The sequence below is a fragment of the Falco biarmicus genome, chromosome 5 (assembly GCF_023638135.1).
Source record: "Falco biarmicus isolate bFalBia1 chromosome 5, bFalBia1.pri, whole genome shotgun sequence".
NCBI lineage: Eukaryota > Metazoa > Chordata > Aves > Falconiformes > Falconidae > Falco > Falco biarmicus.
This window is the reverse complement of record NC_079292.1, coordinates 61,115,222-61,122,676: the sequence shown is the minus strand read 5'-3', so window position 1 is coordinate 61,122,676 and position 7,455 is coordinate 61,115,222.

The window sequence follows — 7,455 nt, the reverse complement described above, 5'->3', positions numbered from 1 at the left end:
TTGTAATGCATGAAAAACAGGAAACGCTTTTAAAAAAAAATAAAATCCTCTCTGCATACTTCAGGTAAACATTGTGCTAGCTAAAAAGGCTTGAACCAGCCAGTAAGGCTTGCCGGCCCATGCTGACATGCTTGCAGTGATCTTTGCATGGGTTAGGAAGGAAGCATGGCTGAGTGTTTCTATGGAGATTAGAAAGAACAGGTCTTGTTTCCTAGGCATAGCTTTAATTAGTAAATGCTTAAAGTTAGGAAGATCGGTTATTTTTACAAGGACATTTTGTTCCAGCAGTGATTGTGTTTTCCTCTCTTTGCTCAAGCTGTCAGAGGCTGGGAGGCTAAAGGAGTCCAGGGTGAACAAGAGCTTTCTGTCTCTCACACCCACACCACCTGCCTGAGAGGTATGATGTTGCAAAAAGACCTGGTGTCTGAGGATGCTGCTTTGTCGCAGCAGAATCAGGAGAGATTTCCCCAGTAAAAAATGCATCCTTTTTGACTCTAAAGGATGATTTGTCAGAATAGAAATCAAGCTTTCAGGATATCTTTCTTTGGCCCTCCCTAAGATAGCCAAAAATAGAAGAGTGGGTTAAATGAAATGAAATCTTATGCCTCTGTGTATTTATAGGTATTTTTGGAAAGATGCATGGATCTATACGTGGATATATTCTGTAAAGGTAGGAGCAGAGCCCTATAGCTTACTCCATGTGCAACTTCAACCAACATCTTGTTATCTGCTCATAACTGTTACTCTCATCAGCATGAACTGCAGTGCGATGGAGCAGGTGATCTAAGGGAAGGGGTTTCCCTTGAAACCCTGACACAAATTCCCTGCACCCTGTGAAGCAGAGACAGCATGTCCTGAAACCTGAACAATTCTGCTTCCCACTTCAGCTGTGGTTCATTAAACCACTTTCTGATGCTGGATTGGGACGGAATTGGTTATGTTGGAATGAGACCTGTTTTCAGACAAAAATTTTATCTTCTCCATTTCCCCTTTTACTGCAGATTTACGTCCCCAGTATTTAGCTTGATAAAATTACTTCTGCCTCTTTGCTTGTGCTTATAAGGAGATATTTTTGCAAAACTTGAGTCCTAGCTACTTATTATAGTTCCAAAATGCAGTACAGATTCTGCTCCTGAGCACTAAAGTAGCATTTTAGCAGAGCAGAGCTGAACTTCAGTACTCAAGTGAATTTGAGAGATGTATGTATAGATCCAAACTGGTTTTGTGCCTTCTTTGAAGTGTGCTGAGACCAAGCCAGTCTCTTCTAGCTCTCCTGTCATTTCTCTTACACTTTATACCCAAGTTGGGGTATTAAAAATATTGCTATTAAAAGTCTATAATGGCCTTCATTGTTACTTCAAAAGTCCTACCTCCCCAAAGTCTTCATGTTCAGCCAAGCTTGACAGACATAGACATCTTAAAGAAAAAATGATCCTCACACTTCCCTTCTGCTTCTTGGCTGCATTTTCCAAGCGCTTTTCTGAGAAATAGAGTATTTCAATGACTCCTCCCAGACTCCTGAGATTGCCCTCATAGATTGCCTGTGGATGCTACTGCTTCCTGAAAGGAGCTATACAGTAGGACCATGCCGGCTGACCCAGCACAGAAGGTGTCTTGTACCTGAATGCCTCAGATCCATGCATCCATAGGGAGTGATTTTGGGCTTCACGGCAGACCACTGGAAAATTGAGCAAGCAAGCTTGTCCAGCCATGTCCTTTGGCACTGACACTGATCAAGTGACAGGAATATTTTGGGCTTCAGTCTTTCAGCCTAGCTTGTATCCCTACACTGTTTTTGCTGTCCTCAAATGGATACAAGTCACCATCTGTGAAGATCTGTGCAGGCAGGATCTGGATGTCTGCTAATGTCTCATTCCTGACATCCTTCAGCCAGGGCATCAGTGCTCTGTAGTACTCTAACAGTTGCTGGCCCTGGAATGCAAGTAACTTCCCAGCCTCTTTTATGAGGCTCTGAGGAGAAGCCCTGCTGCAGGATGATAACATTTAGCCGGACTCCCCAGGGGCATTGCAGTCACAGGCGCCAAGTAAATGACCCACCACACTCCTACTTGTATGGTAAGGAACTTTACCTGTGCACTTTACATCTTTCATCTCCTCTTTCGTTTTTTAAAGCTATGTGGCTTGCCTTCACAGGATGTCTGTGGGTGGTGAGTGGTATATACAGGGCAGGAGAAAATGCCTAAGAACAACAGGGCTCAATTCCACTGCCACCACAGATCTCAGGAGCTATGGAGGCAGAGCAGCAAGTACTTAAGCTATAAACCCCTTACTCTCTTACCAGTGCTCAGGCAGGTGGGAACTGCTGTAGCTTCATGTGATTCACATTCACCTTTCAGAGGTGCACAGGACCACTGCCTCATGGTCTTGTGCCCAACAGACATAAAACCCTACGAAAGAAGAGAGGGTGGAGTTTTATACTCACTTTCTGCCCTTGAATGCAGAGGATTGTGCTTTGGCTACATGCCAGGCCATTTTGTTAGCTGGGAGGAGGTGGTGGAGAGGAAGTCATTGCCATGTGGCAGAGGATGTGTGCAGCACGGATTCATAGGCGTTTTCCATTTGCTCTTTCTCACGCAGCGGTTCTGCTTTATCTATCACAGGTGCAGGACTCTAACAGTATTTCTGCAAATACAATGGCTATCTGTGTTGGATGTCAAACTCAGAGAAACAAGACAGCAGGCTTTTGTATATTCCATTAATTCTGATACCACAACAAGGACACTTAGCTCTAGGATTGTGTAAACACATGATAGCTGATGTTCAATGAGAGAGCTCAGGGCAAAGGCCTGAAAGTCACATCTCAGCATGCTCGTGTACTGTAAGCTGGATTACGTCTTGCAGAAAACTGTCCTTCATTTAAGATACTGCAATAGACTGCTAAGCACATGTTTCCACCCAAAACAAAGGCAGTTTAGGAATTTGAATATTGTGGGAAGCCGGCTTTGTCTGGGTATTATTTTGGGAAAAGAATATGTGGGGGTGGATAAGAGACAGTTCAGGTGGGGAAGGAAGGAGACAGCATGTGGGAAACAGCAGCAAAGGGGAGCTGCAGCACAGCCAAGCTGCACAGACGTGTGTCCTGGGAGAAGCCCAAGAGGCCGGAGAGCTGGCTGGGAAAGTTCTGCTGCTGTGAGAAGAGAAGTTGCCTCTGGTTGTTTTCATCCTACTGTGTTTATGAGAGCAGACTCTCTATATTGTTCTACATAAAAAGAATTGCATCAAAAATGCTGGTCTCTGCTATTAATATCTTTACTTGGAAAAAAACTTAAGGGCCCGAATTTTGTACAGCTGGGATGGTGTGCCTTTATTTTGATGTGGCATATTTTTTAAAAAGGCTTTTGGTTTCTTCTTTTCCATCTCAGTTCTTACTTGTTCCTGTTGTCTCTACTTGGCAGGAGAGGCAACAGATCTCAGAGCGGGTACCTTGTCACCTTGGGGAAGCCTCTTCTCTGTAGCACAAAAAGCAAGGTCCTGTCTGAGGGCAGAACTTGGTCCCACCATGGGGCTCAGCTCTTTTGTGTTAAGAGCTGATGTTGACACCTATAGAAGACGCTGAGTTTCAGGTACTTAATGCTCATCCATCCAAATAAGTGTAAGAATTCTACCTGTCCAGTTGGCTGTGCTTCTGATGGATTCCTTTGACTCAGATGAACTATGTCCAGAGGGGAGATATCAAAGCAAAGGTTACTTACAGGGTTTATGAGAAAATGGCAATATTTCCCTGTTGGAAAAAATCCCCAAAGTCTTGCTGAACTTAAAGTGCTCATAGCGAGAACATGAGGCACTATTTGCATGTTGCTGCCAGGTATTGATCTGGACAAGGTCCTCCAAGTCAATGAGTGCATTTGTTGAACTCCTCTTACTTCTTCTCACACCTGAGCAGCCTTCTGTGGTTTTTCAGAGGCATCTCCTAATGCAACGGTGACACAGTCCAGCAAAGGAGAGATCTAAAGATGTTACCTTAAACTAAGCAACTATCTCATCAGTGAAATAACACCTGTTCAAGAAAATAGCAATGATTTTGAAATTCAGCCAAAAGAAATGTGTAAAAAGTTGGCCAGAAATCTCTTGTGATTCTGGACTAGCCTATAGTAGGTAAAGCAAAGAAATGATATACCAAATTCTGAGAGCAAGAATTACACTGCAGCCTATAACTACAATCCGTTAGATGAAGCATGCTTGGATTTGAAAAGTAATTTACATAGAAAAATCTCTCTGGAGCCTCCCTCCCGCCTGAGTCCTGATAATGTTCTGGGAGGTGTCACACTTTCTGCTGAGGTGTTTGAAGCAAACCTAGTAGCTAGAGAGGTCACCTACTAATGGAGATGCCACTTTACAATTCTCTAATCGCAACCAGCAGTCAATTCATTGCCATCTTTCTGAGTCTCTGGCTGAAACCGGCAGGGAAAATGAAACAGCAGCCACTGAGATTCAAAGAGCTGTGTGCAATCTGGATTGTGCATTTAGGCAGTGTTTATTTTAAAAAAACTATTATCTACCAGCTGCTCATAAGATCTGTTATGCCCTGCAAGAATCTTTGTCCTGTGTAATTGTGTTGCCTCTCTTTAAATGCATATTCCACTGGTTTGAATTAGCTTGTAGTGATTATGGTCATTCATCTAGAGCAATTCAAATCAGATTGGAAGTGGTGACATCACCTCTGTACAAGGAGTGTCTGTACAGTGGGGGCATACTGTCCTCAGCCTAGGCCAAAACTGTCTCCTGTTTTCCTCTGGTGTCTCACAAAGCATAGTTTATGCAGGAAAGTCTTTCCTTCTTCCACTGAAAGTAACGTGTTTTGCAGTTAGTGATATTTGGCACCTTAATTACCATTATGAAAATTATGACCCTGCGCACACAGGTTTTCTGTTCAATCCAGCACATTTACAGAGTGCATCCATCATATCTGTTATGCCTGTGGACATCTCCATCTTAACATCTGTAACATACTATGTAATGTTTCTTCTGGCTCTCCAGTAAACAGAAACCATATGAAGGTTCAGTGCTGGTGTTCCCTCAGACCTACCTAACGCTGGATGTTAAGGTTGGAGAACTACTGGCAAACAGTGGAATTAAATAAATTACTGATATAACTTGCATATAAAAGATGTCTAAGTTCATTCAATCACTGACAGGCACAGCCGATTTTTTGGTAAGACGCTGTATATTGGTAGGACAATAGAAGTCTGCAAGAAATGTTGGCAAGCATTCATAGGATTTTGACTTAACTTTCTTAGCACACAGGTGGGAAAGTTTTCTTATTATTATTCTGTTTCTTAATTTGTTGGCTGTGTTCTGGCAATTTGGATGCCAAATAACTCAGCAAGATCAGGAAAAGATCTTTTCCAAAATACGTGTTGTCTCACTATGCAGCAAAGCAAGTCAATGTTGCCAAATTGATGGCAGCTGTTTCCAGTACAGCAAAAGGATGCCTTTGTAGAATACCTCACACTTTTCAGAAATGCTACCCATAATGAAAAGGTGTTTTCTGGAAGGTCCGCAGAGTAAGGAAAACTTCTGGATTGCATTTTCATTTATAGAATAGCAGTACCAGTAACATTTGCGATTAGGAGTAGGTCCCAATTTTTGTATTGAGGTAACATGAACCACAATTACCACTTAAATCTTCATATGTAAAGTAGGCAAGGAAGTCCTACCACCAGGGTACTGTCATCAGGTGAATTCACCACTTCTCAGAGTTAAGACTGGACCAGTACACATCTTAAACCTTCCTTGTGTCCCAGTGCTCCCAGTAACAACCATAGCAATAGTGGTAACTATTTGCAGTGCCAACATTACAAAGATATGGAGGCTGATCATGATAGAAGAATAATTTTAACGGTCTGTGCATGAGACCTGAGAAGCTCAGGGTGAACTGGGTCCAGTCATAAGCAGGGTAGGCAGGAAGAAAACAGGGAAAGAGTGGATACTAATACAACAGTGCAGGTGATGGATTTGGAGGGGTAAAAGTTGTCTTTAAAGGCTTTATAAGTAAGTTTTTAAACATTCACCAGTACTCAGAGCCACTTGAACCTCTTTTCTAAAAGCCTACTTATTTTAAAAGTGTTTTGAAAGATTTTTAACACCTTTCCAGGAGTTAACTGAAAATAGGGTACCTCTCTTTAAGTATCTGAAGACTAAAGCCTTTCCACATGTGTGTAATAGTAATGTTGAAGGTCCTAGTAAAGAAAATCATGTTAGCAAGTGTCTGCAAAGTAAAAAGCAAAGTAAGGACCAAGTTTTTCCTTTAATTGATCATATCAATCAAACTGGGTCAAGTTTAGCTGGAGTACTTCTGGAGAAAAGTTTTCCAATGTCAAGGAAATGAAAAGCTGGATGCCCAGCTTCTCCTCATTTTTCTGGCTGAAATCTACTCACATAATTAAAGAGGCTGATTCCTCATTTGTGCAATGAATTTGTACAGAGCAAAATGACAACAGCAGAGGTTTAAAGTTCCAGCTGTGAATTTCTTCTTTTTTGTTGGCTTATATCAGAGCCAGGAATATATATCCTGCAGCTTTTTGTGATTTACAAGAGTGATACTCACCTTCCGCAGAAGGCCTCATGTAAGTCTGTTTACAAGGCTGGGTTTACTCAGGTAATTCAAACAAGGCAAGTCTGGTTTTCCATACAAAACCATTCTCCCAGGAAGTAAACCCACCCAACCAAGCTAAGTCAGCACTCACAAGTGCTCTTATCAGCAAAACGTTGTCATACACCATCAATCAGAGAACAGGCAACCATACAGCACTGTAATAAAAAATGTATTTGGCACTTCCCAGACTATTTACCGTTTTATTAAATACCACACTCTTCTGAGTGACGACTGCAAATTCCAGGGGACAATCCGGCCCACTCTCCCTTCTAGACTGGAATTTTAATGGCTCCGATAAGAGACGGCCATCTTTCATCAGATATTGTGGTGTTTATTTTAGCTTTTTGTCTCTTTTGTGGCAACTGTGTCTGCACACAGGCCTGGGGTATCAACCGATGACAGTCAGTCCTTTCAGAAGCCTCACCAAGGCACTTGAACCATCCATTACACAGGGCAGCATGAGATAAATTTATCAGAAACACTTGCATGGGCCTTCAGCAAAGGAAGTGGTGTGCTCTGTGTATTTTCTTCAGGCTTGGTTGGGAGCACAAACAGGACCAAATGATGGAAGATTCGGTTTGCAAGAAGAGACTTCCCTCATTCAGGTTTGCTTCCTCAGTGCCAAATGAGTCCATTGTGAATCTAGTGCCTTTGCATGGCTGTGGATGTGTGGATGAAATGAGTGAAAGGCTCAGTTATGTTTAACTTTGTTTTACTTTTACATTTCTTGTCTTTTGACTTACTAGATTTTAAACCCAAAAGGTTAATGTGGTCATCTAAGCTGACACCCCACTTGTAGCCCAGTTCAGGACATAGAATCATAGAATGGGTTGGGTTGG